Source organism: Anas platyrhynchos, chromosome 5 (genome assembly GCF_047663525.1).
Source record: "Anas platyrhynchos isolate ZD024472 breed Pekin duck chromosome 5, IASCAAS_PekinDuck_T2T, whole genome shotgun sequence".
Taxonomy (NCBI): Eukaryota; Metazoa; Chordata; class Aves; order Anseriformes; family Anatidae; genus Anas; species Anas platyrhynchos.
In genome coordinates, this window is record NC_092591.1 from 29435897 (window position 1) to 29448561 (window position 12665).

The 12665-nt window shown below is 40.2% G+C and overlaps 1 protein-coding gene across 17 annotated transcripts in view; it reads left to right on the plus strand.

Annotated features, from left to right (window-relative positions):
• The window catches only part of PTPN5 (protein tyrosine phosphatase non-receptor type 5), an 82520-nt gene that overhangs the window by 644 nt on the left and 69211 nt on the right, over positions 1 to 12665 (plus strand). For 10 of the 17 annotated variants that reach the window (XM_072038557.1, XM_072038558.1, XM_038180766.2 and 7 more), the window contains exon 2: positions 3555 to 3715. The exons of 4 other annotated variants lie outside the window; for them this stretch is intronic. The gene's annotated coding sequence lies outside the window, so the exon portion shown is untranslated. Of the gene's footprint in view, positions 1 to 131; positions 366 to 3554; positions 3716 to 10034; positions 10089 to 11268; positions 11488 to 12665 lie in introns of those variants that run through there. 3 more of the 17 variants (XM_072038551.1, XM_072038550.1, XM_072038554.1) reach the window with 3 other exon arrangements.

Consider the following 12665-nt stretch of genomic DNA (forward strand, 5'->3'; position numbering starts at 1 on the left):
CCCGTGGGCAGCCCCCAAGCCCGGCGCCTTCCCGCTGCCTCGGTGCCCTGCCCTCCCCTTCCCTCCGCCGCACCGGGCGGCTGCTCGCACCGCGCTTTATCTCCCCCTCTTCTCCAGTGTGATTTCATGCGCCTCGCAGCCCCGCCGGGGAAGGCGCGGGGAGGCTGCTCGCACACCCCCAGGCACGGTAGCGGCGGCAGCGGCGCGGCTCGGCGCCGCTCTCCTCAGCACTGCAGCCGCTTCCCCTAGCGGGCAGCGCCTGGTGCCGGGGAGCCGCAGGCGGGGGAGCAGCCGGGCTCTGCGTGGGGATCGCGCTGCCGGCACGGAGCAGGACGCGGGCTTCACGCGTGCCCCCCGAGCTCGCAGTTAGGAGCGATTTTTTTTCAACTTGACGTGCGGTTTTCTCCTTAGTCAGCTGCGTTTTAGCGAGGCGGTGATTCTTGTATGTGGAAAGATGGTTTTAGTAGGTTTATCCTTTTGGATAACGGTGTTATTCACGGAGTTTATGGGGTTTGGAGCCAGCTCCTCTGTTTGCTACCTGGTTGGTACAGACTTGCAGCTGAGGATGAGACCCTGTGCTGGTTTTGGTGAGGGATTCAGGAGGATTGTGGCCGTGTTGCCCTCTGTTCTTACTTGGTGATGACTGTATGCACTGAGGAAGCAACGTCTGCTTTGCTTTCAGCCTTTTGTCAGGCAGTTTGAGATAACTTGTTGTATAAATGCTGGAGCTAATGGATCAAATTGAAATTTGGGTAGATTCAGAGCTCGCCCTGATTTTAGCACAAGTTTTGTACGTGACGGAGTGCTGAATTTTGCCGTCTGTCATACCTGAAATAGAAATTTTCCCTTTTGCTTTTCTGACACTTGTTTTTCATTTTGCTCCTTTGCAGTAGCGCTTTGGTCAATGGTTTCATTGATACATTTGAATTGTGCTGTATATTTGAAGCAAAGGATAGTTCTGAGGCTCAGTATGCTCCCATTGAGACAGAACAGAATTTAGCCTGTTGACTTGAATGAATAAAATGGATCCTAAAGCTCTTGGTTTACATTTGTGTACGATGAATCCCAGGGATTTCAGTAGGTATGCGCAGGAAGGTGACCACATCATGTTCACCTGTGTAATTCATTGTGCTGTAATTGAATAGGTGTTATTCTTTGTAATATTTTGCTTCTTTTTTTTTTTTTCTTTTTGTCACCCAGAATTACAGTTGTGTTATATTTGTCAGTTAGCTATAGAGAGTTGTCAACTGGATGTCGTGTGTGTAAAACTGGAAGAACCTCCAGATAGCAAGACCATCCATTTAGTGTGATAAATGTAGAATACACAACAGGGAAGCAAATCTGAATGGTTGTAGCATGCATCTCGCGAGGCAAATGCTGAAAAGGTAGAAAGCCAACAAGCAGATTAATGCCTTCAGCTTCCAAGTAACTAAAGTTGTTTTAAATGGAAGATCTTTATTCTGTTATGACATGCAGTTCATGACTTAAAGAAAAACAAGAGAATGGGGAAGAGAAGTTATTTATGAGCATTTTTTTTGATGGTGGTGGTAGTTTTTGTGTGTGTGTGTGTTCTTTTTTTTTGTTGTTTGTTTTTTTTGGGGGGAAGGGTGTCTCCAAATTCCATTATGCAGTAGGATGCTTTCCAGTGTCTGTTTTCTCAGTATCTGGAAAGGCAGATGTTGCTGCAGCAGGGGCAATTACAATGACTTGCAGCACAGGAAGGGGAAAAAATATCTGTTCTGACTCTTTCTGCATAAACCATTGATCAGATATAGAGCTTTAAGTCCCTCAAATAGTTTGAGAAGGTTGGAACTAAGGATTTGGTTTTTTGGTTGGCCCTGTTTAGGGCTTGTCAACAGAAGAGATGAGATAAGCATCACATATAAACTTGTTTCACTACGGGAGTGAAATTAATGCACAAATTAATGGAAATGTTCATTTCCAGAAGAAAAAAACGGTTAGCTTGTGTTACAGTCTTTGTTAAAGGATTCTACTTTATTGGTTTGACCTTACAGTTGTCCACAAACCTCACCAAAAATCAGTTTTCCTAGGTTTCATTGGTTGCTGGATGCTTAACCAAACTGCTCTGTCCTGGGAGATATTGAGTCAAAAAGCAGAAGAAGCAGTGGTGACTCAAGCACTGTAGGATTTTACAGAAGAGGTCTTCTCAACTGTAGCTTTTTTTAAAGGTGTATGATAAAATCCCATATTTGCTGAGGTTGCTGAGAATTTTGTTATCACAGGATAAGAAGCAAACTCAGAGAGAACTGCCTAGACCACAGCAAAGTGCAACTGATGTGACCCTAGATTCAAGCTGTGATAGCGTGTAGCTTCTGAATTTAAGCTGGTGATGCCAAGAATTTATTTCTATCTTTTAAATATAAAGTGTTTCTACTTTAGAGGATATTTGAGACTTCCTGCAAGTAGAACATGCAAGTGGAGGTGACTTGTGCTAAGGCATCTTTTAGCAAAGCAAGACCAGAGGAGTTGCCTTCCTTCAGGCTCAGCTTTCATACTGGTTTGATAAATAAGTTCAATCTAACACCAAGAAATGACTCAAAAGGGCAAAAAGCAATTTTTTTATTATTATTATTTTTTTTTAAAGGCTTTTTCCTTTATCTTAGAAATGTTTGGTCATCTGTTTCTTGCAGTCAGGGACTTCATTACATATAGCTGCCAAAGCACTTTGGCCCCTTATTTGTATAGCAAGTGAGCCATGATATATGGAAAAGGCAAGGGGCCCTAATGTCTCAGGAATGTGGCAGGATTTTTTAACCTACTCCGGAGCTCAGGCACAATAATTGTTTTTCTTTTTCCCCCAGTCTTTTCATGTTCCTTTAATAGTATAGAACCACCTGAACTAGTTTAGTTCTATGTTCTACTACTATGCATATCAGTATAACAGCTTGTTAGTGCAACCTTCAGCTTGTCAGTGCAAACTCATGTGGACACAACTGCATGTGTTAACAAGAGTTCTTGGTTTTGACACGATCTCATCCTTCCGGTATAAAAAAAAACTCAAGTTACAGGGAGATCACGATATTCTTTATAGAGCATCAGATAAATACCTTCCAATAAGCCTTGTCAAACACTGCTGTGCAATAAAGCTGTTTAGACTTTTTTTTTTTTTTTTTTTTTTTTTTTTTTTTTCCCCAGAAGAGTTGTGTATGTGGTGCTGGGTTCACATAGCAAGGAGTAGCAAGGAGTGACAGAAAAAATGCTTTCAGGTACACTCATTTGTTTAGGATGATACCTGTCTTCATAAAGCTGTGTGCAAACTTGGGTACTTGCAGATGTGGCAGTGGTTCAGAAAGGTTTTGAAAGCTTCAGTGAAAATAGTGATGGTTGCAATGTGCAGACTGCCCAGCAGTTTTACACACTGTCACGCAGACCTAGCATGCCACCATTCTGACGGAAGTCTGTGTGTAAACACGGCTTCATCAAACTGCATAACCTATGGCACAGATAGTGTTAATTACATTGCTTTCTGAAATCATTCAAATTTTGTAATTCATATTTCACTAGAATTGTTCTTCCACCTGCTCTGTCCACAGATCATGTTTCGTTAAAAGTGCTGAGGAGCACCCAGAACTCTGAAGACAGCAGTTTTGTGCAAGATAAGAATGTTCCTTAAAGAAGCTGATGGAGGATAGAGCTCAAGAGTGCCTGTCATACACTGGCAGCATAAGATGACACCATAGTCTAGTCTGAAATTGTAAGTCTTGAGAAAGACTTGATGTCTTTCATTTTACAAAAGGTTCTTGTACTGGAGAAACTTAATAGTGGGCTGGAGTCTGCTTTCAGGACCTGCATGGGTGTGTTTGCTTCTTTTCAGTTGTGCTAATGTCAGCATGGAGCAGCTAAATTTTCTTTGGTGGGTCAGGTATTCTCCATATGCAGATTTTAACTGAATCCTTCTCCGTTAGATGAAATGGAGATTATTTACCCAGGTGAGCCTTTGCTTTCTGCTTCGTCTGCAGAACTGCTAGGAAATCTAGGAAATAGGTGGTGTAAGCTTTACAGCCTGACTGAATCTACCAAGGGAGTTTCCATTCTGAAGCTGTGTGTTCATAAGGAATTGTTTCATTTACAGAAAGCTGTTTGGAACCTGTAGTTACCAACAGTCTTGAAATCATTGATGCCATGAAACATTCACGTGAAATATTTTTCATGATATCCATACCTTTGCGGAGTCTGCTTTTGACTGAGGTTTTTTACTGTATAGAGACCTGTCAGCAGGGACCAGGTTACAAGTCAGGAAGCTAGGACACTGGCAGTATATATTACATGGTTGTAACTACAGTATTAAATATAAAAATTGCACTACACTTGGCAGATATGAGCTTGACTACAACTGGGGGAAAAAAAAATCAATATTAGTAGATATTTTACTGGAATCTACAAGTCCAGTGGACTTTTTTCCATTTCAAAAAGTGGAAGAACCATATCTCAGGCTTCCATTTCCTTTCACCTTCATTACACAGCTCTCTTAAGAAACAGTAAATGCAATAAGCAATCTTGTAAAGTGTGATTCTATTTATAAATAGTCAGTGATCAAATCCTGTCATTTATTCCTGTGTGACCCTGAGAGAAGCAGGAGATAGATGTTTTTCAGTGGGAAATGGAGGAGTAATTTACATATGGAAATTTGCTAACATTATTATACCAAGCTTATTTGCTATGTGTGCATACATTTTAAAGAACTAGGCTGTGAACAAGGAGATGTATAAGCCTAAATAATAAGAATGGCTATTCTGGTAGTTACCTCTGCATAGACAGACTCTTAGATATAAATTGCTATTGCAGAAGTTGGGAAAATTGCCTCTAAACATGGAGGAGGGGAAAAAACAAACAACGAAGTGGGGGAGTGAAGTCCCAAAATTATGCAATTTGAAATGTAACAAAAGCACAAAGATCTTTCAAAGCACGTGTGCTTTGATAAAGATAGGTATTTTCACCTGTAAAACCAATGTGAGAAATCGAGGTTAAATGTCCTCTTAAATATCCACACCCTTGCTTGTTCTGTAGCTACGTATAGTGGATAGTGGTAAAATACTTTCTTTTTATGATTTTAACTGTTTATTCAGGTAATGATGCATGCTGTACTACTAGCGCAGCAGAGAAGTGACTCTGGGACGTCTGTTACTCTTTGAAATGCGTGGTTATGAAATCAGGATTAAACCTAAAAATCACAGCCTCCCTAGACCCTGCCAGTTCTTTGTGTCTAGAGATGTATGCCCTTTGCTGAAATTCAAGGGGATATACATAATGATACATCACACCAGTTATCTTTAAGAAATAGATACTGAAAATTGTTGTTGGAATAGCACTAGTCTCTAAACTTATGTCAGTAAAATGTAAAATTATTTGAAATAAATGGTGGAGGAACGAGATGTAGGACACGGCAGACTGTTGATGCACGCAAAGTAACAAACAGGATGCTTGAAGGAAATCTTTAAAACAATTTCTATGAGTTTTGTTAAATATCAGCAAGTATTTTAGATTTTCTATGTGATACGCAAGTTGTAAACAATCAGCTTTTTTTCAAGCTCCTAAGTATTTGACGTTAGAGTATGAGCACTATGGTACATCAGTTTATAAAATCATTGCAAATGAATGTCAAAGAAGTGTTACAATAGAATATAGCTTAATTCATACGCCAACGCCAAATTTAAAGTTGTGGTAGAAAACTTAAAATTGAAAATGTTTTAGAAAGCAGTATTTTTCTTGGAGGAATATCAGTTGGAATATTATGACTACATTCAGTTATTTCATCTATGCTTCCTTTTGGGTCATTTCTTTTTTCATAACCTAACCGTGTTTTTTTCTGGCATTCTTAGAAGCAGAAACTTGAAATTTTCATTTCCAGAAAGACTCAATTAAAGCTTACAGGGCCTTTTGTGTTTACGAAATCTGTGCATAAGCTGTTTCAGTATTGAAACAATAGCACACTACTTGCTACTTAATGTTACTTAATTAGTTAATGTTTAAACTGTACACAGTTAAATAACTAATGTATAGTTTATTTCTGTGACTTCACCTCTCAGTGCAGGGGGGGGGCAGCTTAAACAAATTTAGATGATGCAATCATTTGGATGAACGGCTACCTTGCTTTTGGGGGAGGATGAGGGGAGGTGGAATATTTGGCTTACTGCTCTGATACATCTCTCAGCCCATGCTTTGGATACCCTCTTTTTGCCTTTGGCACCCAGACCTCTGTTAGCAGGCCAGCAAGTCCCAGGGTTTAGTATCATTGATCTTTAGCCAAGACAGATCCCCTAGTTTGTGTAGCCAAGCGAATGGAGGTAGACAAGGATCTTCACTCCAGGATTTTCTGTTCTTCTTCCTGGAGGCTGTGCTCTTCAAAACAAAACAGCAAAACCCAACAGTGACACTACAGAATTCGGAGCACTCCTCACAGCGAGATACTTTGTTCTTCATAAGGCCTTGGTTTCCCATAGGTCTCACAATTGTTGTTTTACTTCTCTGAACAGACTGACCTGGCACTTCATGCTCTTGTTTGTCTCCAGACACTTAAACATTTCACACCTCTTAGGAGTACAGCAGAAATATCCCCACATATCTGAGCCTCTGGAGGCTGAGCTTGAAGTTGCTTTTTCTAATCCAGAGCATCAATGTGGTTCTGAGTCAATGGCAAAGGAACTGGGGCCTAATCTTGCACATGGGTGAGATATCTTGTCTTATGTGGAAGGAAAGTTGATGGTTTCCTGAAGAGCTAAAACTTTCAGTTTTTCAAATAATTTGTCATCTCAACACAGAAGCTAGACACGCTTGTAGCCAGTCAGTTGGCAGGACAAAACATCCTTATTGGTCTCCAGAAACTAATCCTGCAAATGCCAAACACCACCTGATGGAAGCCAAAACCAATCCGTTTTACACCATTTCAATTCCCGGTAGTGCTGTTAACAACTTGAGTGTCACAGTTCCCTTGCCTTCTCTCCCTGCCCCCCTCCCCCCCTCCCGAACTCCATGCTGTAACCAGTAAGCCTTGCAAGACATTATAAGCCAATAGACATGGAAATTCAGAGCATGTCTTCTATTACAGAATTATCTCAGACATTGCCTCACACACAGGCCTCTTCTGGAGACTTAACCCTTTAAAACCAAGCTAGTTGCGTCTGGTATTTTAAAAGCTTTGGCTTGTGTTTGGTAATTTGCCTTGTTTGCAGTGCAGACTTAGGCAAGCCACAGGACTACTGGTGGCTTTTTGATCTTACTGGTCTTTGCAAAGACCAAGATTACAGATCATGCTACAGATTCCAGACAATCTCTAAAGAAATGTCTTGCCCTCCCAGGTTGTGATGCTTGTGGATTCTTTGTAGAAAGGTGCACTGGAAATCTTAATTCCTGAGGCTGTGATCAGCACTAAACGTGATTTGTGAATTCTTTTTTATACTCAAGTTTGCTATAACATGAGATTTAGTTGCCTGTACACAAGTCTATCCATTCTGCCGCTTTCAAAATGTGGTTTTACTGCATTTTTCCTTAATTCTGCACTCGAAAGTAGCAAATCTAGCAGTTTCTACCCTGAGAAAAACATTTCCTTTTTTTTTTTCCTACAGGTAGTTGCCACTCCCCTTAAGTGGGAAAATGTGTTCTGTTTGTACCACCAGCGATATCACGAGCCTCTAATGGTATCTTAGAGTTTGTTATGAAATGCAAATACTGACATTTTGTAAAGATGCAGAGTTTTTTTCAGGTATCACTGTGTGAAACCAAAATTACTGAAAACATAAGCTAAGAATTTTGCATGGTGGGGGGGGGGGTCTTTCTTCTGAACTATATCTCTCAGGTGCTGTAGATAAGAAGTATTTTCATAATAGATGACTTGCAGTCTATAAAAGCAGGTCATTCCTATTACTATCTTCTTTCTCTTACTGCCACTTAAATGGCAGGAGGTATTCAGCAGCCAACAGCATTGCATGCTTCTTTAAGTGGAGGTGAATGCTTTGTGGAAGTGAGATGAAGGGAAGGCTCCACTGGAGTATAACCAGCTTTGGATACCTTTGGAAGGCAGGATTGAAAAAGCTGAGGTGGGTTAAACCAGCAGTAATAATTTTTTTGGTTTATTTTTTTGGGGGCCAGATGTTTGCCTGATTTCAGTTCTTAAAGAGAAGTTGTATTCTGTAGCCCTGTTCCCATGCAGATTGATGATTATAAATATTTGGCAAGGGGACTGGGAGAGGAGAGGTTGAGAATTTTTTTCTTTGGTTGGACTGTTCCTCTCTCCACTACTTGTCTGCTCACTGCTCCTGGCTGGTCTCTGAAGAGTGCCTTGTCACAAGCAGTCCATGGATTGTAGGCCTGACACTTGTCGTGCAGCAGTGGTGACAACACAAACAGCAGAAACCTTGCCATACAGCCACTCTGGAAGGTTATTCTTAAAATTCTGTTCTTGAGTAGTTAACTGCTTGAAAGCTAGGCAGCTAGACTAACCGGGATGCATTCCCAGTGTTCCCAATCATTCATAAGATTCTGAATCTCAGTAGTACTTTGTGCAGGGTGCAGGTGTATGCTCTCATGAAATAATAAAGAAGGCATATTCCTACAGGCTTGCTAATGGCAGTGAGTCCTCATGGGCTTGAGGTTTAATGTTTCTCCCCTCCTGCAAGATTTAAGAAGCTTGGCACCTTGACTCAGCCTCTCTGAGAGAGTATTTGTTTTGCCAGATACGTTATTTATGCCATTCTCTTGGACACGTGATGCTGCTTTTGAATTTACTGTCAGTTCACTGAATTACTCTCGCCTGTTTGTTTTTTTAATATACTTGTAAATAAAATAAGCCGCTTTTTTTTTTTTTTTTTTTTTTTTTTCCAGCAGCATCCAGAGACTCTGGGAAAAGGTTTCTATTTTATCTGTCAGCCAGTACAGTTTTCTCAAAGTTCTGCAGAACCCTTTTACTTTTAGGAACAGAGACTTGCTGCTTCCTTCCTGTACCTTGACTTGTTGAGTACAGCTAGACTTGTTTATTTTCTTTTACAGAACATCTTCTATTCAGTACTCCAAGAGCATCTGTTCCATCATTTTCTGTCTCAGTAACAGTACATATTACCAGCCTGCAGTTTGGCTGTATCCGTCTCCTTTAGGAGCAAAGCCTCCCTTGCCAGTACAGATCATTGCCACCATTCCATTACGCTGACCGAAACATTTGCTCCTTAAGTTTGAGAATAGCAAGCCAGAGAGGTGGAATAATTTAACTAATTGGCTTGTTTCAGTCCTCTTCTAAACATGGAAATCAGAGCCTGAAAACATTTCTGAGATGAAATCTTGGCACAGACACGATCGTTTCTGTGAAACTGCAGATGTGACTACTTTGTTATGAAACTGTTGGGAGCTTCGTGAATTATTGTAACAAATCCTGTGACTGAAAACCATGTAATGGCTATTTTATTCTGCTGGTGATTGTTTCTGCAATCCAGAGCCCATTTTGAATGGCTGCATAATGGAAATAGTTACAAGTTTCTTTTAGGTTAGAAAGGGGGGCTTCTCACTCACACATATGATGCCTAACTTGCACTAATACGCATGAGGAGTTGGGCTAAAATACACAGAGCATTAGCTCACCCATTATTTATTGTCTTACACCATGTTTTCAGGTGTTTAAGTGCTCTGTGGTAAATTTATTGCAAGCACGTGTAACATGTTTTATAACATCTCTGACTCCTTAATTACGCATTTTTCCCTGAATTGGTCACTGCCCTTTTTAATTAACTTTCATTTCTTTTGAACTTCCAAGCATCATGCACAACAGTGTATATCCTGAACTTTTTAGGAAAAAAACATCATCCCTTTGAATTTCCCCATGTGCTCTCTGGTGCTTCAGCTCCTCAAACTCCCGTCTGGGAACACTGTTGTAGATCTTGCGGCTGAATATAGTGCTGGCCATTTGCCATAGTTCTGCATGTTGCCAGTGGGCAGCAGATCACAAATGGAGACTCACTGCTCTAATGTTTTGTAGTGATGCTAGATAATGAGAGAACCAGCAATTAAGCAACAATATGTTTTATTTGCAGCGTATTCTATGCAGCTGAGAACATCAGTTATCACAGTCTGTTATCCTTGAGTGGGTAAGATTACGTTATATTAGTTTGCATTAGATTAAATTGAGAACTGTTTGGTGTTAATCCTGGTATGATTTTAATGTCACACAGAGGCTTTTAAACACAAAAAAAATGTGTCAGTGATAAGATACTGATTCAGGTGTCGTGCTGAATAGAGGAGACCATTACCTGTGTACCTAGAATTTTGGAAAAGATTATTTTCTGCTTGGCAAACTTGCTTAAAAGTCAGGTCCTGCTAACAGTATTTCTGTCTTTACTGTGTTCTGTCACAGCCTACTGGAGTGGATTTATCTGGTGGTCTGGGATTTGTAAAGCTGTATCTGTGAGATTACTGATAATGCTGGGAAGAGAAGGGAGTCCAAAGCTAGCTGGAGTAGCGTCTGCTGTCATTTGGGAATTTGCTTTATGAAGGCATCCTGCTTTCTCCCTAGGTTGTTAATATTGAACAGAAGTAGAAACTGAGACCAGATCTCCAAACTGACTTTCAGTCCTTGAAACCAGATGTTTTTTTCCAGTTTGGAATGTAGTTTCCTAGCTGTGTCTATAAGCTTTTCTTGGTTAATTTTTTCAGCCAATACCAATGTCTTCTGCTCAGTGGATGGCTCTCCTCCTTTCTGCTTGGGTGTGTCACCTCTTCACCCCAATTGTCATCTCCTCTAGCTATGTATCTCTCTCTCTCTCTCTCTCTCTCTCTCTCAAAAAGCTCAATAACCTGCCACAACAGCTTCAAACCAAGGAATTGCAAACCACTGTTTTTGTCCATCACATCCTCACAGATTAACAGCTTCTGTCTGATGTTCTCCCAAGAATGAAGGAAAGAGCTTTTTTCCCTGAAGCAATAGTATCACCTACATTCGTAACTTCTGAAGACACAGTAGGTTACCTATAAATGCAGTGAACAGTTTAACTGGAAGAATTCCATATTTAGCATAAAATCAGTGGCAACTGAGAGCCTCAGCAGAAACAAATAGCCAAGCCACAAAAAAAAAAAAAAAAGTGTTAATGAGGAAGAACTTCAAACCACTGGAGAGTTAATTACCTATTTCAGCTGGGAGATATCAGAGGGGTTCAATATGTGATGACCTGAAGATGAACCCACCCCAGATAATTAAGGATGATGTATAAGTAGCTAGAACCACTGAGATTATATAGAAATTATTTCACACAGATGCTTCAAATATATATATACATTTTTTTTTCTAGTACTTAACACAGTAGATGATGTGCCATCCAGTAGGAATTTTGGGGAAAATAATCAATTTTATGGCTTCTGAATCAAGGAGGAAATACTGCGAGTTAAATTAGGATCTGATACTGTGGTTTCATGATTTCTTTAGTTCATTTGCTATGATGTTTGTCCTTAAGCAAGGTGCTTAGTGCTTGTGGAGAGGATAAGGAATTTCAAGTAAGTTTTAAGAGCTGATGACAATTTCTCTCATGTTCATAATAAAGTCTTCTAGAGCCTTACATTCAAGTAGGTGTAGCGGTAACTTGTAGGCAATAATTAGATTTGGAGAAAAGCATTATTTTTTGAGGAGCATTTATGCTTAATTTGCTTTCATGACATTCAGCACCCTTGGGATCAAGTTTATTACAGCCTAGAATATTATTAGCTGATGATGTTGAAATTTCCCAGTCACAGAATGGGACAGAATGGGATGGGACCTAACCTTGAAATGAGCTGTGTCACCATTACAGTCTATGTAAAAGAATCACCCGTTTCACCTTTTTCTTTGTTTGCAACTGATTGCTATGGATGTCATTCTCTCTTAGTCTTCAGGACACAGCAGGTATTTGTAAGTATCTTTTAAAACCACCACTGATCCTAGAAATAGTGGCACTGATCCATTCAACTATTTCTATGCTGCTTCCAGAAATATCGAACTTACACATTGTGTCTATCTGCTTGTGATTGCTATCTTCTCTGCAGTTGCTGTGTGGTTTTAGGAGCTGATGCTTCATAAGCTACCAGAGCTAGAGATGAGTAGAAATCTGAGATCCTTCTGACATTTCAGGCTATTTAAAGCCTTGCTTCCTAGTAATAATAGTTTATATTATATTGGTCCTTTGTCCTAGAGAAGTTTTTTTTTTCCTCTGTTGTTCAAGAACTGGTCTCAGACTTGACACCAGTGTAAATTTTAAAGTTTTTCTGCTGTATTAATCTCTCATGTGTCATTTTGGAGCTGTTAATTGATGATAATTCTGAATGTTTAATCTGTTTTGTTTGAGGATTTCTAAGCCTTTTGGTGGCAGACTATCTCTCAGTGACACTGGTTGATGTGGGGAGTACTTTTTGGGAAGCAAAGGGATTGGAAGGCAGAAGAAGCCATTTCTCTTCAGTGTCTTATGTGTACAGAAATGTTCTGAAAAGCAAGGGCTGGAAAAGGTGAGAGTAATTGGTCCTATTCCTCTCTGCACCTGCCACGCATTTACATTAGAGGATTATGGTGCGGAAGGAAAGCCCCATCTGTTGATGTTTGCCTTGGTATAAGTTAGTTCCTTTGAGTTAATCCCTTAAATAACAGACTTTACGTAAATGTTGTTGCTGGACCTGTGTTTCTGAGTGTATGCCATATCATGTCT